This window comes from Felis catus, chromosome B2 (genome assembly GCF_018350175.1).
Source record: "Felis catus isolate Fca126 chromosome B2, F.catus_Fca126_mat1.0, whole genome shotgun sequence".
Lineage (NCBI taxonomy): Eukaryota > Metazoa > Chordata > Mammalia > Carnivora > Felidae > Felis > Felis catus.
The window spans coordinates 20,373,453-20,399,879 of record NC_058372.1 but is presented as its reverse complement, the minus strand read 5'-3'; the positions used below and the strand labels follow the sequence as shown (position 1 = coordinate 20,399,879).

At 41.7% G+C, this 26,427-nt stretch overlaps 1 long non-coding RNA gene across 1 annotated transcript; it reads left to right on the top strand.

Annotated features, from left to right (window-relative positions):
- The first annotated feature begins 325 nt into the window (after nt 1-325).
- LOC123385307 lies at nt 326-26,427 on the top strand. The gene is made up of 3 exons (XR_006597575.1): nt 326-591; nt 25,097-25,262; nt 26,276-26,427. It is a non-coding gene; the product is annotated as an uncharacterized LOC123385307 (long non-coding RNA).

Sequence of the window (26,427 nt, the reverse complement as noted above, 5' to 3'; positions counted from 1 at the left end):
TATACCTGAGAAGAAAAGAATTAAGCAGCAGATCTTCTATCCATTCTGTCCCTTCATTATTGGGGTTAGGGGGATGGGGACATGACACCAGAAAAAGGAAAAGTCAGATAACTGAGTCCAATTTCATTGTAAACCTGGAAATGACATTTTCTGGTAAACAACCAAATGGTATTTGCTAGCAAGAGAGTCCTCATCCATGGAATGTTTTTAGCAGGATGTATCTGGTTGCCTAGAATTGCCTATCGTAAACTGGCATGGAATGTAGCATTTATGGAGTATGGTTCCCTGGGAAACACCACATGGAATGTCTGAGTAAAAATGGATGTGTTGTAAAGGAGGCAGAACTCTTTAGTCAGTGACTTGAGCTATACACATTGCTTAGACACACCATGTGTTAATCTAAGCCAGAGAGCATCTGATGCTCTGAGAAGAACCTGGAAAGCTACCATGAAGGTCCCAGACCTCTCTCTGCACCATCTGTGCCTCTTGATGACTTGAATCCTTGAAATGACCAGTAAAGCTTGATACTGAGTAGAATTCCTGGTTCATATGGGACTGGGTTGACAATCTCACCCTCTGTATCATTGCAGTGTGAGTATTGTTTCTTGGTGGTAGCTACTTTTCTTAATTATTTTCAAGGTGCATTTGGTAAATTGTTTCATCCATCTTTCCATTCATCCACTCGTTCATGCAACATTAATTTATTATATACCCACTAGACTATAGGTACTCTTCTAAGTGGGAGGGATCCACAGCGAACAAAACAGACAAAACCCCTGCCTTCATGGGACCTACCTTCCAGTAAGTAACAGGAGATAGCAGGCAAAAAATATTAGAAGAGTAAATTATACCCTATAGTAGAGGGTCATATGTACTATAGGAAATAAAGAAAAACCGACAAGAGAGATGGGAGGTGCAGTGGCGGGAATAACAATTCCAAATAAGGTGGAGAGGGTCAGCTTCCATGAGAAGGTGACATTTGATCAAATTCCAGAGGGATGTGAGGATGTGGACTGTGTGAATATGGGGGAGGAAAATTTGTGGTCCGAGGGAGAGATTGGAGAAAGTGGGAGTCTGTGTGGCCAGTTTGAAGCAAAGCCCAGGTACGTCCTATGTGTCTGTACAGCTTGGGAAAGACCTGGGGGCTCTGGGGAGCTCTGGGATCAGAGAAGTGACATGACCCAACTCGCATTTGTGCCTAGAGTTCAATTTTAACCCGAATTCACCTGCAAAACCTCGAGGGGAAGAAAGCTGGTTATGCAGGGGCTTGGCACAGGCCTAGAACGGGGCTCAGTCAGTGTTTATTTATTGAAGAGTTCATAGCTCATACTTTGATGGTAAGACAGAGTTCTAAGAAAAGCTCAAACTTTATCTCAATTAAAGAAGGCTTGGAAAATACAACTGTCAACCATCTGTCTATCTCTCTTACAGTTTCTTTAGCTAAAAACCAAAAATCTGATGGTGGTTCTCAATTTTGGCTGAGGTTTGAGATTGCACAGGAAGTTTTAACAATACAGACACCTGTTACCAACCCCAAGGATTTTACTTAGTTGGCCTGGGATGTGGTCTGGGCATCAAGAGTTTTCCTTTTTCTCCGGGTGATTCTAATGGGCAGCCAAGGCTGAGATTCATCAGGAAAAGAAATAGCGGGCACATTGGTACTATCACGATACTAGATAAAATACAGGACTCCTAGTTAAATGTGATTTCAGACAGCCAACAAACAATTTTTTTTTAGTGTAAGTCTGTCCCAAATGTTGCTTACAGCATACTTAGGCCAAAAAATTACCCGTTTATCTGAAATTCAAATTTAACTGAATGTCCTGTACTTTTATTTGCTAAATCTGGCAACCCTGATTACTATAAAATTATTCCTCACATGCTAACCTTGTTAGAGTCACTGTGTTCAAATGATATTTACTCCTTCCTATGACATCCTGGTCCTGTGTGATGTTGCTCTTGTGACGATTTGCCTTTTGTCCCTCCAGGCGACCGTGCAGCTCTGACTGTTCCGTGAAACAATATTCTCAAAACCAGAACGCCTGATGCCAGTACAAAAACAAAAAACAAAAAACAAAAAACAAAAAACCCACTCAATTTACTAGGGTGTTAGACATAAGCAGGCAAATTTAGGGGCAAGCTGCAAAAACATCCTTTGGAGAGTTGCACGGGGAAATCGAACGGTTGAGAGATTAATTTCACAATGTCAACAATTTATACAGGGTGCAATTCCAACCAAGAGGGAGGAGCATGAACACTGTGTTTCTCATTTTCCCCAATCAGACTAAGTGAAATAACTTAATTAATTAGGTGATTCAGAGTTAGTGCTGTGTCAAAGATGACCAGGTCGTGAAAACAGAAGACAGAATCTTTCCCTTTTTTCCCACGTCTGCGGGTGCACAGATGCTTCCTTTTCTACCATCATTGCATTTGTTCATCCTTCGCTTCTCAGATGGGCAGGTGTTGCTCTTGAATCCCTTGGAAGGTTCTAAAGAAGGGTAGGACCTCTCCTCTGCCTGCTTATGCTATCCTTGTTCCATGTTTATGAGATTTAGAACTCCACACATCAGTAGGTTTGCTTCTGGGTTGTTACTCACACTACAGGAAACCATTCCATTTGCAAATTTGGAGGGCATTCCTGATTCCATCACTCAACACTTGAAATGCCCATTTATTCTCTACTTTGAGAGATTACACTGTCTTGGGGTCAGAAGAAGGTGCATTTCTCAATAAATTGAATTATTTTGGTTGTGGTAGAGTTCATTATAGTAGTGGCACTTTACCAGCACATTGTCACTTTCTTAAAGCATTGTATTTGATCCTAACAATCACCCTGCAAGTTGGTAGGGCAGTCATTATTTTCCTTACCCTACAGATAAGTCAATTGAATAAGCTTCATTAAGCAACTGTGTGAAATTGTCTATCTAGCAAAGGAGATCACCGTCTCAGCTCATAGGATCCCAACACTCAGAGATCTTGTTAAAAATGTATGGATTCCTGAATTCCTGAGGCTGGGGTGGCATCCAAGGGTCTAAAGACGAGCCTTAGACAATTGCCAGGGACTACCATATTTGAACAACATTATTGGAATTCTTGATTAAAGCTCTAGGAATCCAGGGCACCTGGGTGGCTCAGTTGGTTGAGTGTTTGACTCTTGACTTTGGCTCACGTCATGGTATCATGGTTGGTGAGTTTGAGCCAACATTGAGTTCTGTGCTGATAGTTTGGAGTCTGCTTAGGATTCTCTCTCTCTCTCTCTCCCTCTTCCCGCCCTTCCCCTACTCTCCCTTTCTCTCTAAATAAATAAATAAATAAACATTACAATAATTCTGGGAATCCAGCTGTTTTGCAGAGCAGTGCAAATAAATTTAAGTGAAAATATTTACTACCTGTTTTACAAAAGTTGTCGATATTTATAGTTTACTTTTAAAAATTACATTGGCAGTCCTTAATAAGTACAACAAAAGTTGAAAGGTAGAAATATAAAAGTCGATTAATTATTGACTTCTTCACTCCACCATCACTTTTGGGACTAAATGAGGAAGAGGCTCCCTCTTTTAGATTTTGTGTAATTTAATCCATTTATAACAGAAACATTTCCTGAATATCTATAATATACCAGGCACAGTGCTAAAAGCTAGAGGCAAAAAGTTGAACGAAGCATAATCCTTGCCTTTGAGAGGTTTCTGGTCTGTTGGGCAGACAGACATGCGAATCTATAGGTTATTTTAAAAATATGATCTATGATACAATTCAGGTATGGATTATGTGGTTAGGGAACACAGAAGAGGGAAAAGTCAGCTCTGTTAGGGAACACAGAAGAGGGAAAAGTCAGTTGATGCAGGAGGGGCGCCTGGGTGGCTCAGTTGGTTGAGTGTCTGACTTCGGCTCAGGTCATGATCTTGCGGTTTGTGAGTGTGAGCCCTGCGTTGGGCTCTGTGCTGACAGCTCAGAGCCTGGAGCCTGCTTCGGATTCTGTGTCTCCCTTTCTCTCTGCTCCTCCCCCATTCATGTTCTGTCTCTCTCTGTCTCTCAAAAATAAAAAAAAGTTAAAAAAAAGTTGATGCAGGGTCTTGGTAAGGTTTTCTGAATGTTAATGAGTCTCTGGCCTTTGCTCTGTGTTGCATGGACAACTTCAGGATCACTCCACCCTTTACATGTGGCGTCCGCTCAAAAGACCAGTATTGCTCGGAACTGAAGTCAAATGGTCTGTTGCTCTCCTTTCTCCTGGGTTTCCAACAGACATTGCTTCCGAGGGAAAATCTGAAAATGAAGTCAACTTAACATGAACTGGATGGGCTCTGAACTTGAGGCTCCCCTCAATTCCTAGTTTGGGGCACTAAGGCGATCCTCAGGATGGAAGCTGATAGATTTCACACACACTTATTCAGTGTTTGAAGAAGGCTGCTCACAGATTTGCAGTTCTGCCCCGGGATGAGACTGACACCAGCATTCAGTGTCTTGTGGTCATGCATCCTGAGAACCCTCTGTCTCTCTGCCTTGCTAACCTAATTCCATGGACACGAACCCCAGAGAGTTTGGGAAGGACACTGGGATGAACCTGGTCTGTTTGGACTAACTTGAGGCTACTCTTTGGCGCCCTTCATTGCCCTCACTTAAATAGTTCCCTAGTAGAGTTTCCCCCTCTCTGATTGAATGCAATTTTAATTCCTTTACTCTCAACTGTTACTAACCTCCCCCTTCTCTTTTTCTACTTTCCCCATCTCTCACCCCTCAACCTGCCTAAACCATTTTTCACCCTTTGCTTTGATAGCAATCACTATCAATAAAACCAGAGAGGTGGCAGGTATTCCGGGAGAGGGGTGAGGTCACAGAAGCTGCCCTTGGAGAGCATGGCTGGGCTCTCTTGAAGTCAAAGGGACAGCCTATTTCATACCCCGGCATCCCTTTGTGGCCATCCTCACCTCAGGCAATGTTTTTGTTTTTATTGTTTGCTGTTCAGCTCCCTGGAATGCGGAGTTCTTTGGAGGCTTGCATCTGTGGAGCCCTGTCTGGGTAGCCTTCCTCCTGACACGGAGAGGAGCAGGGGCGGGAAGGAAGGAGGGAGAAATGGGTTTCTAAGACAATAGCACTGAGCATGCTCTCATCTCTGAGATGGGTAACCCTATTTCATCAGGGATGGATTTGCTTGAAATGTAACTTCCTGTTCTGGAGATGGTGAGCAAAAATAATAAAGTGCTTAAAATGTGGGCTCCTTTTGAGAAAAAAGTTATGACTAACCCGTGTGACAGGGTGCCTGAAGCAACCAGGGCTACCAAATTCTGATCTTGGATGCCTGAATGAAAAGGAGCAAATCAAAGGGGAGAAAGAAATGAATATATACGGACTGCCTTTTATATGGGCAGGGAATTTTGCCTATTTGTCTCATTTATTTGTACAAAAGGGCCCTCTGAGTCGGTGTCACTGTTCTCAGGTTACAGATGAAAGGATCAAGGGTTCAGGGAGTGTAGGCAGCAGAACCCAGAGCAGGTGGAGGGCAGGGTCGGGATTCAGACGAAATCTGTCTGACCTGCTACAGGGCTAAGAAGAAGGGTTGGTGTCTCATTGGCTTCAGGGAGGTATACATATTCTGTTCCAATATGAGCAGTTGATACACAGTGTAATCTGACTGAAGCATTGTTGGGGATGCCTGAACAGAAACGACACCTGGAAAGAAAGAAGCGTTTATATAGAAAACCAAAGCATGTGATAAAGGCTGGATGTGCTAAACAATTCTTAAAGTCAATCTTCCCCCATTCCCCCTTTTCCTCCCTCCTGTCTTTCTCTTTCCCTCCCTCTTCTGTCTCTCCCCTCTGTCCTTCCCTCCTTGAGTCTTTCTTTCTTTCTTTCTTTCTTTCTTTCTTTCTTTCTTTCTTTCTTTCCTTTTCCTTTCCTTTCCTTTCTCCCTCCTTCATTCCCTCACTTCCTTCCTCCCTTTCTTCTTTCCTTCCTTCCTTCCTTCCTTCCTTCCTTCCTTCCTTTCCTTTCCTTCTTTCTCTTTCTTTGTTTCTTTGTTTCTTTGTTTCTTTGTTTCTTTCTTCTTTCCTCCTTTTTTCCCCTCCCTCCCTTCCTCCCTTTGTATATTTCTCTCCATGTAGAAATATGCTGGGCAGTGACCTAGTTCCTGTCCTTGAGGAGTTTCAGGTCATCTACGGAGATGGCCGTATAAGCAAATTGCTAGGATGTCCTATGGCAAGCTGTGTTATAGAGGCTTACATCCAGCTCTGCAGGTACAGGTGAGGGAGTAAGTAATTTCTCCTAGGGAAATGAGGAGAGAAAGAGAGGAAGTGACATTTCATTTGGCCTTGAACATTGGGCATTTACTTCCATTCTAGGAGAGATGAGTGTGTCCTTTATACTTGAGACATAGTAGGGCCGGGATAGCTGGACTTTAAGGGTGGTGTGAAGCTAGGAGGGCAGTCCTAGCATTCAGCTTCCTCTTCCAGAAGAACTTGGGGAGGTATTTTTCTTGGAGGAAATCGATGTTGACATGAGTATTGGAGACTTGGAAGATTTTGAATAGTCCCACTAGGCCAAGTCGTTCATTCTCCTCTCTTGACCCCATGTATGGGACAAGGACCCCACCCATGAGACAGGGACCCACCCATGGGACAGGGACCCATGCATGGGACAGAGACCCCACCCATGGGACAGGGACCCATGCATGGGACAGAGACCCCACCCATGGGACAGGGACCCCACCCATGGGACAGGGTAACAAGTCAATCACCTCACATAGACCTCTGGGAAAATCGCAAAGAGACTTGGGAGTAATCTGTCTGTACTTGTAGTAGATGCAAGAACATCTTTCCATAAGCTGAGTCTAGTCAGTCAATAGAATTGCCCTTGAAGAAATGCCTGAAGAAATGTCATTGGGAGAGAATTTCTTTTGCCCTGTGGAAATCAATAAAGACCAAGAAGAATGAGCAAAGGGTATTTATTATTCAAGGCTTGCTGGATTAAGGGAGCCAGACACCATCACTTACTTGTGTTTTGGCAGACTCAGAGGTGGGTGGACTGGGAAAGCTTTATCGTGGGAAAAAGGGAAGGTTTCAAGTATGCCCTCCCTGATTGCAGGCTGTTGGCTCAGGGATGTTGAAGTTGGGCTAACTAGACATGGGGCCTCCATGTGATTGGGTAGGTGTACATATTTGGCTTACTTTTTTTTAATGTTTATTTTGAGAGAGAGAGAGAGAGAGAGAGAGAGAGAGAGAGTAGGGGAGGGATGGAGAGAGAGAGGGAGATAGAAAATCCCAAGAAGTCCCAACATGGGACTCAAACCCATGAACTGTGAGATCCTGACCTGAGCAGAAACCAAGAGTTGGATGCTTAACCCACTGAGCCACCCAGGCACCCAGCATATTTGGCTTTCTATGGTTGGTCCTAAGTTGGAAGTAGGGACAAAAACTAGGGAAACTGTCAGTGAATTAACAGATTGTCGGATGTCCTGAACTCTTACTAGATAGTATTCTGATAGTATTTTTCAACTTCAAGAAAAAAAGAAAAGAAAGAAGCTATGACGAGAAAAGAGACTTTGTTTTGATGAGCTGTTCTACAGCTGTGCTGCCTGTGCCTAGCTGCATATTACTTTCACAGAAAAGTGACTTGCCTTTTCTCTACCCTCCCCTGAATTCAAAGGCTTGGCTGGAAAGAGGAATCTGGAAAGGGGACTCTTTTTTTTTCTCTCTCTCTCTTTAACTGCTACCAGGTGTCCTACTCAGGTACTTGGGTAAAATAGTCAAAATATTTTTATAGGGGCTATAAAATGGTTTTACAATATACTTACTGTTTATGAGGAGGGCCAACATGTTGGGAGTTTTGATGGCTGTGACAGACTTACAGCAGATCAGCCCGTGTTTCTCATGGAGTTTTGTTAAAATGCGTTAATCCTGGTCACAAAGCCAAGTATAAAATTTTAGTGGCTTCTGAAACTGTCACCCTTTTTTTATGCTCCTTGTCTGAAGCTCTCTGGAAACCAATGGAACCTGACACAGCTAAACATAGTTGCTTCTGTGAACAGTGCTTATGAGGCCACATACAGTCACCAGCAGGGAGAGGGTGACAAGGGGGATGAGTGTAAATATCACCTTTTAAATAATTAGTAGAGTGAAATAAATCAATATTACTAATGTTTTGGGAAGCTTTTTCATTTATGTTGAAGGCTTTTTTCCCCCCAACCTAATGGTATCTTTTGACACAGAAAAATTTAACAATTGGAAAAATTAATTGGAGACAAGGATGTCTAGCTTTTTTAAAAGGCAAGAATGAAGATATAATGAAACGGGACACAACATCAACTTTTTTTTTTTTTTGCCTGATCAGGAAGTAAGTTTAAATTATCGGCATCCTCTTTAATAGCCCATAGCAAATAAAATAGTTTGATGACCTTAATGATATAAATTTTTGTGAATTAACAATGTGCTAGAAAATTATAAAGAGATTCTCATTAAATTGACAACCACAACCAATGTTGAGAGATGATTACCATCCAGCAGCAGTTCTTTTATTTCTTTATTTTTTAGCAGTTCTTTTCAAAGCAACTGTCAAGTATGGCTACGCTGAGTTTTTTCTCATTTAGGTTAAAGTTAGTGCATGAGTCCTGAATGGTGAAGGTACCAGTGGTGTGTTGAAATGGAAAATTCAGCTCCTTATTCTATGTTCAGAGGAAAAGTGCTCCTGAAAGTTCACTTCTGAGCTTTTTTTAATTCTGACAGCAAAAAACAGAGATAGTGAGGGGGGGAAAGATGAATAAGAAAGCATATCTGGTCCAATAGGCAAGTGACATGACCTTTGGTTCATTCTGCATTATCAAGTCACTTTATTTCTTAAAAAAGGATAGGAATGTCTCCATTGGATCTGAAGTTAGAAAAGGGAATAATACTTAAAACAAAATTCCTTGAGTTGCGATGTTACTGATTGGCAGTGCAGCCTTAGAATTCACATTCTTCTTTTCATCATCATTCTTTTGTGCTTTTTCAGTTAAGTGGGATAATCCACCTGCCTCCTTGCTGGTAAATTAGGGCACCCATTGGAAGTGATGCCTTGTCACTCATTCACTCCAAGAACTCTATTGAGCATCTATCACCGCATGCCAGGAACTGCGCATGTTAGTGGATGAACAATAGAATACAGCCTTCACCCTCACTTTGCTGACACATGGAGAAGTTCTAGAAGCAAGCCCAGAAGCAACTGTGACTCATTGCTACAACTTCTATGGTGGCAGGGATAGAGGCTGCAGGGGAAACCTGGGAAATTTATCCAAATGTAGAGGGGCTGTGGTCTCTCTCTCTCTCTCTCTTTTCAAGTTTTATTTATTTTTATTTTGAGAGAGAAAGAGAGAGAGAGAGAGAGAGAGAGAGAGAGAGAGAGAGAGAATGCACCTGAGGGAGAGGCAGAGAGAGAGGAAAGAGAGAATCTCAAGCAGGCTCAGTGTTGTCAGTGTAGAGCTGGATGTGGGGCTCGAACTCACCAACTGTGAGATCATGACCTGAGTCGAAATCAAGAGTCGGATGCTTAACCAACTGAGCCACCCAGGTGCCCCATGGTCTCTCTCTTTAAAAATGTGCTTTGCATTATTGTTTAATTTAAAAATTGCATACAAATTTTAAAGTTCAAAAACTGTAAAGTTATATGAATGGGACCGTATCATACATGTTCATGTTTTGTGATCTCATTTTTTTGCCTTTTTGTTGGACTCACAAATTCTTCTCCCTGCATCTTTTTCTTCCATATCATACCCCAGCCAATGTTCACAACTTAGATTGTAGATTTTTCTCCATGTTCAAATAATTATATACAAACATATATTTACACATATATAAATATCACATGTACAAATGTAGGAGGTTTTGATCATTGGGTTGTACAGAAATGGATTATGGGGGCACAGGACATGGTGTGATTTGATGTTAAAGTTTGAGCTGGAAAATTTATTCTCAGGCCATCCGGCATGGAATCATCTCTGGTAACTTACTTCATTCGTTCAAACAGAATAAATAAAATAGCCCCCAAACTATCTTTAATCATTGTTGAAGCTGATAATTCAAAAGAGAAGAGCTGGCTTTCTTCCCTGATCTACATGCTATTGGGCTGAATTTATTGATTGTGTTTATATTCCTAGAAATCACCTAAGTAAGTATTTGGACACCGTTGCAGACAGTTGGGCAATAAACCCAAAGTTTCACTGGGCTGTATTCTACCCCTTAGCAGGACACAATGGAGTGTTTCTTGCTCAGGATTAATGATGTTCAGATTTGACTGTGTTAGTAGTTTGCCATTCTTTGTATTGACTCCACTGGTAACTCCCAAACTCACTGGAGAGTGAATGGCTTGTCTGACCACTACTTTACGACCACTCTGTAACATTTTTAGTAGCACCTGGGTGGCTCAGTCAGTTAAGCGTCTGACTCTTGATGTCAGCTCAGGTCTCGATCTCATGGTTGTGGGATCAAGTCCTGAGTCGGGCTCTATGCTGAGTGTGGCACCTGCTTGGGATTCTCTCTCCCTTTCACTCTGCCCCTCTACTACTAGTGTGTGCTCTCTCTGTCTCTCAAAATAAATAAGCATTTAAATAATAAAGACCACTCTGTAACATTTTTAAATATTCAAACTGATTCACGTATACACCAGCCCAATGAAGTCCTAACCCTGCCTTCTTTCTGATCCCAGATAACAGGGATGTGGGAGAGAAGAGCAAGCTTGAGAGAAAGCCCATCCCTGTCCTTCAGGACAGCCTTGGGTACTGTGCAGAGTTTTACTAGAGCCCAAATTTTTGAATATTGTTTACAAATTTGGCCTCCCATTTCTTGGTGCCTGATGACCAATTACACAGCTAACAAACCAAGCATGATCTTGAGAAGGTTCATGAAAAAGACGTTTTATTCACAGGCCATGGGTACCTCAACAGCAGTACAAATTTATGATAGAATGCTAATTGTCAGAGTATTTTGCCCTAAGTGCCAACTTCATCCAGTAAATTCTTGACAGGTATTTATTACAGAGCAACATGAGTTATGCAAAAATCTGGGTGTATGGTTTAGTGGGAGTGGGGAGAAGACTGGGAGAGAGAAGGGGGGAAAGATAGAGGAAGTGGAGGGAGAAAGAGAGGAAGAGGAGAAGGGTAGGATGAGACCTGCCTAGAATATCATCTGCCTTTGGAGTAGAGAGAATATTTCTCTGGATCTTATAATTGTGGGGATCATAAGAGTTTTCAGTGTAGTTGTGAAGGTGATGTGAGGAGTGCAGACAGAAAACAGAGCCACCAGGATGATCCCGAGGAAGCCGTAAGACCCTGGGGAATGGTCTGATAGATGAGGGTAAAACACAATTATTAGAGCAAAGAATTACTTTGGGCCTCTTGGGGGCAAATCCCTGAGAAACCTTAATCTGATGCTCTTCTGTTAGGGATCACTTGCCCCTCAAAAACTCATGAATACCCTTCTCCCCCCACCCCCCAATCATCTAGACTGTAATGCATGTAGGTAATTATGAAATGGCTACTGATGTCTGTGAAGGTAGATGTTACAACAGTTCCCCTTGGAAGCTGGTTGTTTCCTTTTGAATAGGCAGAAAGGTACTTAAGATCAAAGTTTTAAGGTTGGCATTTCCTTTTGCTTTAAGTTGGTTTTTCAAGATAAAATTAGAAGGTGTAAAATCCTGGCATCCTTAAGAGGCATTTAAAAAGATTTTTTTTAACATTTATTTATTTTTGAGAGACAGAGAGAGGCAGAGCATGAGCAGGGGAGGGGGAGAGAGAGATAGAGATACAGAATTTGAAACAGGCTCCAGGCTCTGAGCTGTTTGTTAGCACAGAGCCTGACGCGGACTCGAACTCACGAACTGCAAGACTATGACCTGAGCTGGAGTCAGACGCTCAACCGACTGAGCCACCCAGGAGCCCCAGCATTTTTAACAACTTTAACAGAGAGGGAGGCAAACCATAAAAAACTCTTATGTACAGAGAACAAACTGAGGGTTGCTGGAGGGGGGTGGGGTGGGGGATGGGCTAGATGGGTGATGGTCATTAAGGAGGGCACTTGCTGGGATGAGCACTGGTTATTACATGTAAGTGATGAATCAGTGGGTTCTCCTGAAACCAATATTGCACTGTATGCTAACTTGAATTTAAATAAATAAACTTAAAATTTACTTTTAATAACTTTATATGTAAAATGATTTGTCTATTTCCCTTCCACATATTTTATTTCTCTGGGCCCACTTTTATGGTCCTTTGAAGCTTAAAAAATAAACCTCTCAATGACCGACCCCATCTTTTGCTTGGCATTCTGGTGATCTTTTTTTTTAGCATGGCCTCAGGCTCCAACAGTGTAGCTGTGATAAAGTAGTTCAAAAGAGATTATGGTTTTATTTAAATACAAGGTGAGTGGCTACTTCAAGGGTGATGATCAGTTTTCCTGACCAGGAGAGGTAATAAGTGGTCGCTACTCTTTCCAGTATGGACTCTGGACCAACTGAGATACAGGAGTGTGATAAGGACCCCTCCATCAGCTTTATTGTTCGCAAAGCTGGAATGGAGTATCCAGGCTAGTGCTGAAGTAAGAAACAGTCCTCCATTTTGTCCTCTTTGAGTCGGATTGGCTTACCTAGGCAGTGGCATACTGAACAGCTGGGAACCTATGGGCATCGTGGCAGGTGCAGGCTGCTTTCTACTCGGGGAAGCATTGAGCTTGTGTTCTGGGCAAAGGAGATTGAGAAAGAGCCCATAAGGGGCTCAGTGAAAAGGGTCCAGACTCTCCTCCCAGGCACATCGTGCAGATAAGTCTCTCCTCCCTTGCTTGGTAGGGAGATAGTGAAAGGTAGCTAATTTCCCCCAAATACTTTCAGAAGGCTGGAAGCGCCAACTTTCTATGGCTTAGCAGGACCACTTCCCAAGGGATAACACCTAACCAGATCCTGCAACTTCCCAGTACTGGTGGAAGCTGGAAATGTCCATTACTCTAATAGGCTCCTGTGGTGTATGATTGCTGTGGTCCATCTACACGAATATTGGGTTGATGATTTGTTGTGAAGACACAGGTTCAGAAGGATTCTCCGTACTTCAATAACAATAAATGGAAAAATTCTAAAGTTCAGGGAAGAAAATTCTAATCCATGTGGAGAATGAACCAAATAATAATTTCAAGGTATTATTTGCAACACTTATCAGAGTTCTTTTATCTAGGGTTGTCATATTTAGCAAATATAAATATTTTGGGGCACCTGGGTGGCTCAGTAGGTTAAACGTTGGACTCTTGATTTCTGCTCAGGGCATGATGTCGTGGTTCGTGAATTCGAGCCCTGCTCATGAATTCGAGCTTAAGATTCTCTCTCTCCCTCTCTCTCCCCCCTCCCCCCACCTCTCTCAAAATAAAACAAAAAATTGGTATTTTATTTGGCAATCTTACTGACTTCATACCATTAGTAGTATTAGCATTTTGACCTAAATATATCATGTTTACTTTTTAAATAAAAACAGTTTTATTGAGATATGACTCACATACGGTACAATTCACTCATTTTTAAGTACACAGTTTCATGATTTTTGTTATATTTAAAGGATTATGCATCCATGGCCACAATCAATTTTAGAGCATTTTTGTTAGCCCAAGAAGGTCTTCTGCACCCCTGATCCATCACCTCCCAAATTCCTTATCCCTGGGCTCACGTAACCACTAATCTGCTTTCTGTTACTGCAGATGTCCCTATTCCGGACATTTCATATAAGTGGAATCATGCAATATTTGCCCTTTTGTGTGTCTGACTTCTTTCACTTTGCATAGTGTTTTCAAGGTTCAAGTTTGTGGCATGTGTCAGCATTTTATGCCCTTTTAATGGTGAATAATGTTCCATTGTATGTTTGGACCATATTTTGTTTATCCATTCATCTGTCAATGTACACTTGCATTGTTTCTACATCTTGGCTATTGTGAATGATGTTGCCATAAACATGGTTGTACGATTATCAGTTTGTGTCCCAGCTTTCAATTCTCTTGGTAAGGTACTCAGAGGTGTATATATTTGTGGACCATGTGGTAACTCCATGTTTATTTGGAGATCTGCCATGTTTACTTTTAAACAACTTTTTAAAAAAATTTTTCTTTTTAATGTTCATTCTTGAGAGAGAGAGAGAGACAGAGCGTGGGCTTGGGAGGGCAGAGAGAGAGGGAGACACAGAATCTGAGGCAGACTTCAGGCTCTGAGCTGTCAACACAGAACCCGATGTGGGGCTCGAACCCACAAACCGTGAGATCAGGACTTGAGCCAAAATCGGATGCTTAACCGACTGAGCCACCCAGGCACCCCTTAAGCAACGTATTTTTCTCTATGATTTTAATTTGGAAAAAATAAATGGCACAATCTTTCAAATCCCTACTTGTCTCTCTTGGTTTTCTAATTGAGTACCATTCACACAGTGCTGTGAAAAGCTTCCTTATTATCTGCTCTCCTCCCCCTAATAAAAAGGAGGCAAAACAATATTGAAATTATAATGATGTAGAATAAAAAGTGGAACAGGAAGGGAAATTCCTTTGCAAAACCACATTACCAACGGATAGTGTATTTTTGTGGGATCCTAAAAATCCCTCAGGTCCAGGAATATTTATGAATCGTCAAGGTTTTGCTTGCTCCTTGATACCAAAACACAGGGAAAGTATTTTTGAGAGTGTTTGAAACAAAAATCCAAGAATCCTTCATGGAAATCTCAGCATTAAACCAGTCTTTCCTTGTCTTTCCCCTCGAATCATTTATTTAAGCGGCAATAATAAAAGGTGTCAGCAATTCAGTTCTGAGCTCCGGAAGACTTCTGTGCGCATTGACCTTTAAACGTTTGTGTCTTGACAGGTGAGCTGTTCTTAAAGTTTCCTGTGAGATATGGTGCGGCCAAGGGGTCAGGCATGCTAATGATAAAATTACCATTTACCTTTTACCTCGGCAGGCTCGGTGCCTGACATTATAAATGTAGGTAACCTTTCACCTGAAGTTCTCTTTCTTTTGCTTCTGCTAGAGATTCTGTCGGGATGAACACGCTTATGGTGGCAGAAGGCAGAGGAGAAAAGAATGGAATTTAGCGCATTTTTTCCCCCTTTGGATTTCTTTCGGGGGCTGCCTTTTCTCTCTTACTCAGTCTGGATAAAACATTGTCTGTTCTTGGGGGGTAGGCCTGGGGAGCTGGAAGGAGGCTCCCTTTGTCATTTGGTATTCTTGACATTTTTGAAGCATGGCTACGGCTCGCCTTCTTTCTTTAAAGCTGCAGGTATTAATGAGGTTTTATTGGTGGGCTGCTTTCATCTGTAACAGCAGGTTCCCTTCCTGCTGATTCCAGGAGAATGGCATTTCAGTGCTACTGGGTACCGGATACGGTTAAGTAATTAGGGGACTTGGTGGCAATTTACAGAAATGCATGCTTCAAGTTTGTGTGGAAGAAAAATAAAACACAGAGGGTCGTTGCTAATAGAAGGGTCTGAAGAGGCAGATGACAGTTCGGCGGAGTCATTCAAAGTTCATGAAAAATGCTGTGGATGACAACTTCTTGAGCTCGCAATTTGCAGCGGTATATGCTGTATTTTTTACATGTTTTTTGAGGAGTCTTTGAGGTGTCGTGGGATGATGAAGTTCTCTGTAAATAACACTTAGGCTAAATATCTCGAGACTTTGGACGGCGCAAAAATTAAGATCAGAAGGTTTTCATCACGAGGTAGTAAGTGTCATTGAATGTTTATTTTCTCTGGTGTGTTGAGAGTGGAGAACACAACTGGGATGGAAGTGAGGGGAAGAAAAAAGGAAGAGAGAGAGAGAGAGGCAGAGAGGGAGAACAAAAGAAGGAAGGAAGGAAGGAAGGAAGGAAGGAAGGAAGGAAGGAAGGGAGAGATGCAGGGAGAAATGGAAAAGAGAAGGAAGAAGGAAGACAGTGAAGAAGGAAGGAGGGAGGGAAAAAGAAAGGAAGGAAAGTAAGGAGGAAAGCCTCATTTTTCCCACCTTCAGTCACATTTCACTTCCCACCCTGTCCAGAGCAGGAAACCTATTACACTGTACCCTGATAAGAGAGAGCAAGTGATTCCTTGGCCCTTGAAGTGGCTTGTCTCCACCTTGGGAGAAATGGATGGCTAATAAGGAGCCAGGAACCCATGATCCCTGGACTCTTCAGATCCTCAGAGCCTCTCCCTAACACCGCACACAGGACTTGAACAACATTTGCCTAGTGGTTATGAGAATACTTTATAAATAATGATAACTAGGGACCCAACAAGTACCGTCTGGTTGCTTAATGTGTTCGTTTAGCTCAAAATGTGGTACCTTGTGATTGTCATATGGAGTAAATCTTCAGCCACAAAAAAAACCTCATTACGGATGTGTTCCACTAAGGAAATATACATTTTTTGGGAGCACTTGTAGCATATTCAAATGAAAGCTGGTGCTAATGAAATTATTCTCATGTAATTAGATATATTAAATAATGTCCCAGGTTGGTTCTATGACATGGCTGGACTGCTAATTTTTCTTCTTTCCAGGCGCAGAGAGAATTCTCTCTGAAGATTTGTGACACAAATAGCCTGAGAAGCGTGCTGATTTTGGAATCATGGCTGTGCGGAAGACAGGGCCACAGCATCCTCTTTAAGAAAATGTAGTCTTCCTATTCTTCCTCTCTGAGCTGGTGACCCAGGACTGAGCACACAGGAAAAGCCTTTTTCTTGCAACTCTTGAGCTCAAATCTAATGTGTTGACAAGGTCCCGGCAGGGACCTCGTTCGGGCTGAGTGAATTGGCAGAGTCATTTCTCGGCTTATCAGATCACGTTCCCCTTGTCTTGCTTTATTTTTCGAATCAGCCCCAACTCAGGAGACCAGAATTACAACAAGAATCCCATTTCCACCAGACAAAGGGCTCAGCCGTGCATTCAGTCATCCATTTTTCCTCATCCTTCCCTGGGTCTGGAGTGACGTGGAGCAAGACAGAGGTTCTGTGTCAGATATTACTCAAGGCTGGACCTTCCAGTCACCCTCCTGGGCACTGGGGAGTGTGAGTGAGCAGGGGCAGGGGTAAGGAGGCAGGGGAGCCAAGAGCACTTGACATTTGTGGTGAATTCCCTTTTCCCTTTTATACCTTTAAATCTCACTTCCAAATTATTTTATTCATTTTACTTAGAAAGGAACCTTTGCTTCAAAAAGAATTGGAAGTCACAGCTTCATCTTCATGGCAATTTCATGTAATGGCACCAAAGAAGAGAGGATTCCAAAGCACCCCTTCTCCTATCTCTTCTGCATCTACTGCTTTGTTAGTTCTGTTCTTTTTCCTGGGCTCTTGCCTGTTGGACACAGTTGTGTTTATATACAGAGAGGTCATATCTTTCCCCCACTGAAGAGGCAGAAGAGTCAAATTGTATGGCCTTAGTAGAGAAGAGAATTTTTCTCAGCCTAAGTGAATAATGTTTGCAGGGACAAACTATGTTTCTAAGCACTTGAGGATGATGCTGTCTATTCCAGAGAATCCTATATGCTGTGTGTGTGTGTGTGTGTGTGTGTGTGTGTGAGTGTGTGTGTGTGTGTGTGTGTGTGTGAAAGAGAGAGAGAGAGGCAGAGACAGAGAGAGGCTGAGAGATTTCTCTGCTTTGTTCTTTTAAGAAGACAATATCACAATATCAACGGCAGTAAGTTGGGTCATTCAGGATGTGTGTAAACCTGTGTAGATGTAGTTATTCTTCGTGGCCACCAGGGAGACTCTCTGGTGTACTCCCCACCTTAGGACTTTCATACTGAAAAGGATAAACAATCTGAACAAAATTCCTGATTCTCATCAACCAGCCAAGCCTGCCCCTTCCATTCCAAAGGGTAATGCATTTTGTGGATGGAGCGGGAAACTGGACAGGCAACCCTCTTTGGGGATGTAGACATCTCTGCTTCAGAAAATGTTTATTGATTCTTCGGGTTTCTCAGAACAACATTAATCATGCAAAAAGGCAAAGGCATGAGCCTCAGAATCCTGGTGGCAGGAGACAGGGGAGTGGATTTTCTTTTTACAGTAAGACTTATGTCAACACATTTCTGAAAATGAATCAATAGTCAAATAACTCAAGTGACAGATTAATCATTCTGGCAAAGACCAAGGTCTATAAGATGCTATCCAATTAAAACAGAAACAACATATATGGTATTTTATTTGACCTTTCTCAAACTTCTACTAATCTTCTCACATTTTATTCATCTTTTTTCCATCAGCTTCTGGATATAAGGAGATAAAAGTTAGAGTAAAATGAAATTTAGCTATTAGGTTAGACATATAAACTTGAAGAGTGCTTACCATTATTTCAGCTCCAACTTAACAACAAAAAATAAAGTTATAAGTTCTGTATCAGCTAAAATAGACTATATAATGTGTTATGTTTGTAAGGTCCTTTATAGATGACAGAGCACTTTTTTTTTACATCGTTTCAATTATAATGTGGTTTTCTTTTAGCTGTTTTTACTTAAAAATTTTTTTTAAAATAATAGTTTAGCCTTGTGACTTTACTCTTGTAAAATGGGCTATTTTCCTATTTGCTTATCAATACAATATTTCTTTTTCTCTTTCTTGAGTTCTGTACATGTTGAATGTTGCTGTGGAAGCTCATGAGCCTTTCATGAAAGAGCTTGGGGGGAGACAGGTCAGGGCTCACATTCCTGTCTCAGCCTTTTACTGGCTGCGTGACCTGGGCAGGCTTGCTGGTCCCTAGAAATGTCCATTCAAAGATAAAAGGGATCATAGTCTCCCTGTTAGGATAGCTGTGGAGAAAATTAGTTCTATGTTCGCATGTAGTTGGTAGTCTTACTACCACCTAATGTTGCTGTGTTTATTATTATTATTATTATTTCCCCTACATAAAATTTTTCTGTTATTTAATATTTTTTACCTGTGTATCTTTATATATACACACACACATACACACACACATATATATGTGTGTATGTGTATATATATATATATATATATATATACTTTTTTTTTTTTTTTTTTTTTTTTTTTTTTTTTTTTTTAAAGTAAGCTTCATGCCCAGCATGGAACCAAGCACGGGCCTGATGAACCCATGACACTGAGATCAAGACCTGAGCTGAGGACAAGAGTTGGATGCCCAAACAACTGAGCTACCCAGTCATCTCTTTTTTTTTTTTTTAATTTTTTTTCAACGTTTTTTATTTATTTTTGGGACAGAGAGAGACAGAGCATGAATGGGGGAGGGGCAGAGAGAGAGGGAGACACAGAATCGGAAACAGGCTCCAGGCTCTGAGCCATCAGCCCAGAGCCTGACGCGGGGCTCGAACTCATGGACCGGACCGCGAGATCGTGACCTGGCTGAAGTCGGATGCTTAACCGACTGCGCCACCCAGGCGCCCCCAGTCACCTCTTATCTGTATATCTTTATCAACAGAAAAATGATGACTGACATTTGTAAAAGGCGAAAGATTTATGTGATCTGAAGAGAAACCAGAGCATTGACATTTAAAACAATGATCAAGGAATTGGAAAATTCGGAATTATCTTGAATTATCAAAGAAAAGTTATATTTGAGGCAGTATAGCTTGAGTAATATGTATATTATAGTCTATTCTGATTCCCAAAATTGTTTATATGTTATGAACAATGACCTTTGGTCAACTGGAATATTTATTTATTCATTTATTATTCATTCATTTATTCATTCATTTATTTTTCTAAAGTTTATTTATTTATTTTGAGAGGGAAAGAGCACATGTGTGTAAGAAGGGGAGGAGCAGAAAGAGGGGGAGAGAGAATCCCTAGCAGGCTCTGCACTGTCAATGCAGAACCTGATGTGGGGCTTGAACTCACAAACCATGAGATCATGACCTGAGCCAAAATCAAGAGTTAGGTGCTTAACCAAACTGAGCCACCCAGAAGCCCCTGGTCTACTGGAATATTTAATCAAATACTTGACTAGACTGAATAATTTTGAGTTTCCTATATTCTGTGTGTCCAATGGAGAGAAGTTGATTCAATTCTTTTTTTTTCTATTTTTATTTATTCATTTTTCTTTTATTTAAATCCAAGTTATTTAACACATAGTATAATAATGGTTTCAGGAGTAGAATTTAGTGATTCATCACTTAGCATATAACACCCAGTGCTCATCCCAACAATTGCCCATCACCCATTTAGCCTATTCCCCCCCCACCCCCAACAGTCTTCCAACAATCTTCAGGTCTCTGTATTTAAGAGTGATTCAATTCTGAGTAGTGAGTGAAACCTGCAAATGATAGTAGTAAAGAATATTTAATAAATATTGGTGATAATTATCACATATGATATGATTATTCCTGACTTTTGTCTATATTTCTTGACCTTTGAGAGAAAGCTGTCATTATGAAGTGGCATTTATGAATCTGACAAAATTTTTTACTTATTAATAGGCTATTTGGGGGTAAGGTGGACAGTGTCTTGATACCAGTGAAGGTAGGTCATTATAAGCCTAAATACCAGTGATTTAACACACCAAAGTTTATATCTTGCTCATGCCTCATGTACACTCTGACTTGGCAGGAACAGGATGGGCTATGCAATTTGTGGTACCAGGTGAAAAAAATTATTAAGAATTTCAAGATGATAAGGATGCCTGGGTGGCTCAGTCAGTCAAGCGTCCAACTTCAGCTCAGGTCGTGATCTCACGGTTCACAAGTTGGAGCCCCATGTTGGGCTCTGTGCTGACAGCTCAGAGCCTGAAGACTGCTTCAGATTCTGTGTCTCCTCTCTCTCTGCCCCTCCCCGGTTTGTATTCTGTCTCTCTGTCTGAAAAATAAGTAAACATTAAAAAAAGTATTTCAAGATGGTAGCAGTAGAGCATTGAACTCTTTGGAAGGCCCTTCTGAGCAGGGACTAGCATGGGTCGCATGCCTATGAAGCTGGCCCTGGACAGGGAGCGCTGGTCCTGGTGGTCACTCTGAGACTCAGACTGTCTGAGACTTCATCTTTGCAGATGTCACAATGATTTCCAAGGTAGGAGTGACATGTGCCACTTTTATTAACATTCTGTTTGCCTAAGGATGTCACATGGCTACCCCTCAGTTTAGAATTGGCAAGGAAGCACTTTCCTATTCAATGCTTGGAAACTGGAAATAATTAGTGAACCATGCTTATGACCACCACTGACTTCCTTTTTTTTTTTTTTTTCTTTTGTAGTGGAACCACAGTTAAGACAACTGGGGAAAGGAGGAAGGGTCCCTAGATGGGAGAGGTAACAATCTCAGCATTACTGGGGGAGGACCAAGGACACCCTTTAGCACTCACTCTTCTAGGGCTTTTTGCTGAGGGGTTTTAACTCTGAGGCATGTTGTATACTAGTGATTCTCAAACTTTAGCATGTGCCAGAATTACCTTAGGGCCATGTTAAAACTCACCACCCAGATTCAGTGGGTCTGAGCATTTGCATTTCGAGTAAGTTCTCAAGTGTGTAAATGTAGGGTCTCTAGAAAAACAGAACCAGTAGGGAATCTATAGATACAGATGTATAGATATAAGTATATAGATAGATGGTGAGAGAGAGAGAGAGAGAGAAAGTGAAAGAGAGACAGAGAGAGAGATCTGCAGTTGGCAAGCTGGAGACCCAAGAAAGTATAAAGTGTAAGTTCCAGCCCAAGTATAAGTCTGAAGGCAGCAGACCAATGTCCCAGCTCAAAGATAGGCAAAGAGAGAGAATTCCCTCTAAGTCAGCCTTTTTATTCTATTCATGCCTTCCTCTGACCGGATGAGACCCACCCAGCTTAGGGAGAGCAATCTGCTTTATTCAGCCTGAATACTGACTCAAATGTTAATCTCATCCAGAACCACTCTCATAGAAACACCCAGAATAACGTTTGACCGAATATCTGGGCACTCTATGGCCCAGACAAGTTGACATATGAAATGAACCATCACCCCCAGTGATGCTGGTGCTGCTGATCCAGGATGGCGCTTTGAGAACCACTGGCTCTCTACTGTCTCAGTCTCCCAATGGGATTGAGCCTCAGCTGCTCCCAGTGGTAACCTGTTCCAAAGTGTACCCTTTATTGATTTCCTTTCTTTCTAGCTCTTTCTCCAACCCTCCTTCCTCTCATTATTTCTTAGGATCACCTTCCAAATAAATTACTTGTTCTCAAAGTCAACTTTTTGGGGAACCTAACCTAGAGCATTTGCCTATAGCACAATTGTGCCTGGGGTTAGCCTGTCTATGATGATTATGTTTGAAAATGTGTCATGAGTGAGATGATACTTACTTATTGTCCTTGTGGACAAAAAAAGTCAGTCCTGTATTTTAATCTTTAATTTTAGATTATAAGTGATTGTCGCCAGGAAGGCTATTGAAACTCTGGACAAAATTATTGTGCAGGGCAGTGTTGGTCTTTGGTGCTCCCTACTTTGACTCTCACTCTTCTGTTTCTTATGTCCATTTTCTCCTTGTCTCCCAGGGCACTCACACTGCCCATACTCCCTCTGTTGCATAGGAAAGCAATTGGATGATACTGTTTTATAGGAAAATATTATTGACTGATGGTTCCTTTCTCAGTTAAGTTAAAAATATTTATTGGAAACTTACTATGTGCTGGGCACATTAGCTTGGCATAAGGAATCCAAGATAGATAATATATACTCATGCCTTGGAGGTGGGACAAGTCTAGTTACCGAACCTGTTTACACACTGGAATCACTTTGGGAATTCAAAAAGTAAAGTTTGTCAGACCACATCTTGGGAGAGAAAATGGGTCTCATGTAGGGTTGGGAAGCAATCATTTATGAAAGCTTTCTGAGTTGTTCTGATGTGCTATTGACTCTACAGACCCTAAAGAATGCTTTACTCAAAGAAATTCATCTTTAATGAGGAAAATTCAGGGACAGTGACAGGCCAGTGGAGGAGATAATTTGGGGCTCAAAGTAGCCATCTTAGTACTCTAAAAATGAAACATGCAAGGTCAGCATTACCCTCTATACCAGGATTCTCATTAATGTGTTTGATGCTGATGACGACAGAGTATGATACTGAACAAAAAAACTGAATTGAAATTGGCCAAGAATCCTATTATTTTATGGTGTTATTTGAACCAGACCTGGCTCATTTCAGTGAAAAATTCAGGGGACGTGTTAAGGATACTGCCCTTTGAGTGTCTGCAGGTATACACTTTCCAAGGCTCAGGTGATGGACAAAGTGAAAAATTCAGAAGTGACACTCGTTCAGGGACTAAGGTGGGCATGGGAGCACATGTTCTGATTCAAATAAGGCTTTGGCGTTAAAGGTTCAGGTCCTCAGTATGTCCCCCAATGACTCAGAGTTGGTTTGATTGGCTGTTTCTTGATAAAACTCTCTGGGAATACAAGTTTTGGGTTCCTTGGGTAGCAAAGGCACTGGCCACAAGGCAAGGGAAGCTGGGGCACCGGGAGGCCTGGGCCACTGTGACTGAGTTTGTCACCCACGTGGTTTCCGGGTGGAAAATCTTTCCTTAGCTGAATCCACAGTGGCAGTGCCCCAGTGAGTGAGAGACATGCAAAGCTCCAACTGGCAACACAGAGAAATCTTAACGTAGAAGAAAATCCTCAGGACTCCATACAGTACCCTTTAAGTACTGAGCTGCTTAAAATATCATTCCGTTTATTGTAATTTGATGTGTGAAATTCTGGCAGGCATTTACAATTCAGATCCTGTTCCTTAGGGATTCCCATTTAGGGCCTGTTCCTTTGATGTATTCCAAGCCTCTCTTCACTTCCGGATGCTTGAAACTGTTAGGTAAAATGCACATATATGCTCAGAGACAAATGTTTATCATTATTACCTCAATGAATCATTTACTGGCCCTGACATGTTCTAATGTCCCTGGCATGTCAGCAGCATCCCCTCCTGCCTCTCTCCTGACCATGGTGTTCCCTGCCCTCTCCCCTCCAGCCCCCCACATCTCAAAATTTCAAAGTATTGCCCCCATCAATCATAGGAATTTAGCTGGCAGCAGGGCAGTGGGGGAAGAGGCTGGGTAGGCAGTGGAATCATTATCCAAATACCTCACTCAGAAAAACAAAAAGATAATGGCTTCTTTGTTCTGGGGGGGGGGGGAAGGGAGATGAGAAGGGAGGGAGGATAAGGAAGCTCCCTGAGACATCAAACTCAAGCTGTTTTCAAGATGTTGATGGTGTTTGGTGACAGCTCACACCGTGGGTACAGCCCCCTTTGCTAAGGAGAGAAATCCCTCTGTTTTTATGGCTGGACCTCTATACACTCATAGGCCGGTTCAGGAGCTACTGCCCAAAAGGGCACACATTTCTGCTTTTCCAAGCAGGACCTTCATTCAAGGTGATAGTTGAGTTAGGAACCCTGATTCCGTCCTGGTTGGGCCTCATTTTTCTCACTGCTGGGCCAAGAGAGTGTGTGATTCTCACCGCTACTTATATGCTCTGTTTTTAGCTCTTTCAACTGATGTATAGTATGACCTTGTGTAAGAACATTGACCTCTCTGGGTTCCACCCTCCCCCAACCCCCAACTCCTAATTTCTCTTCATTTGGCCAGAGCACAGTTTGTTTAGTTGCTGGGGTTACTGTCGTTTATTTGACACGACCATATTGTAAAAAAAAGATGCAAAATAGACAAAAAAAAAATGTACTTTCCCGAAGGTAACAGAATTCTTGTTCATATTTTACTGTGTTTCTTTCCATTCTTTCTTTTACACTTTAAAAATGTAGTTACAATCGTAGTGAATACCCAACTTTGTAGTTTGCTTTTGTGCCTTTTCCTGTGTTGTTAATTATCTCCAGAAACCAGGATTTTTAATGGATTTATGATATCAAGACATATTTCTTATTCCCTTCTATTTACTCCACCTAGAAAAGATACTACAATTGAGATACAGTTTTTCCACTGAAAAATACCCCTTGGATTTGCTCTTGTTGCTTTTGAAATATCGGTGGCTTCTTTTTTAGAATAGGAAGCTAGCCCAGTACCTTGGAGATAAAATGTTCAGATGAAACCAAAACCAAAAAAAAAATGGGTTCATCCTTTCTACAGGTAGTCTGTCCATAAACTCTAAGCAAAATATTTGATTCCTCCAACTCTTGGATTAATATATTCCACGGGGCATTTTTTTTTAACTTTTATTCCTAGAATTTCTGGTAAATTCTTCTGGATGTTAACTGTCCTCAAAGTGTACAAGAAATCCTGCTGGGACACAGAGACCAGGGCATCAAATCTCTTTAGAGCTGCCTGATGCAAGGAACTACCGGTGTCTGACCATACCAGGGAAGAGAACTCACAAAGATCTACAACTGAGGTATGATTGAATTATATGTGTGGCTTTTTTTGCCCCCAAGTTAGCTGGGGAGACAAAGTGAAGAATTATTGGAGCACTTCTCTCCAGATCATAGAGTAACAGGTGATGCCAAGTATCTGTCTCACGAGAGCTCTTCTGTTGGCTTCTCCGTGAAAGGCTGGCCACCTAAGAAGGCTTTACACTCACTGGAGTGCTATCACACTGCGTCATAATAGAAATATTTATATTTTGAAAAACAAAACTTTCAAACAGAGAGGGAGGCAAACCCATAAGAGACTCTTAAATACAGAGAACAAACTGAGGGTTGATAGGGGGGCAGGTGAGAGGGGGAAATGGGTGATGGGCATTGAGGAGGGCACTTGTTGGGATGAGCACTGGGTGTTGTATGTAAGCAATGAACCATAGGTATCTACCCCCGAAACCAGAGCACAATGTATACACTGTATGTTAGCTAACTTGACAGTAAATTATATTAAAAAAAATCCAAACAACAATTTCAGAAAGTGATTATTTTTGAACAGTGTTTTCCTTTTTCTTTGATAACTCATGGTTTCCAGGTGAATTCATCATGGCTTTCACACCAAACCTACTGGCTGCTTCCCCTCCCACTGTGTTATTCCAAATTAGATAATTGGGAGTCAACTTAGATTTGTCTTTCAGTTCTCACATCTGACACTGACATGATCTTATTAATTCTACCACATATAGTTTACTTCTCCGCCTTCCTATCCACAGTGCCCTAACTCAGTTCATGTTCTTATTGCTGGTTGACCAGATATCCGGGTTGCCTCTATAGCCAACCTCATTCAGTGACTTCTTTCCCCTCATGCCTGATCCCACAACCACTCAATTTATTTTGTTCACTTGCACTGGAGTCAGAGTCCTCTTTCTCAAATGTCCATCTGACTATGAGACCCACGTGCTCATGAACCACCTTCCTTCTACAGCAAAATCCCGGGGTTCTTGGAATGCCATGCTGAATTTTATCATTGGCTGCCTGCTTCTCTTCCCAGCTTGGTGTTTACTCTGGATTTTGTGGAATCAAAATATCAACTGGTGAACGCCAGAAAGATACTTTTAAAAGGGTCTCTAAGTAATTCTGATGCCTCAGAAGCCTTGGAAACTACTCTTCCAGCAGCTCAATAAAATACCATTTGTGCCTCGA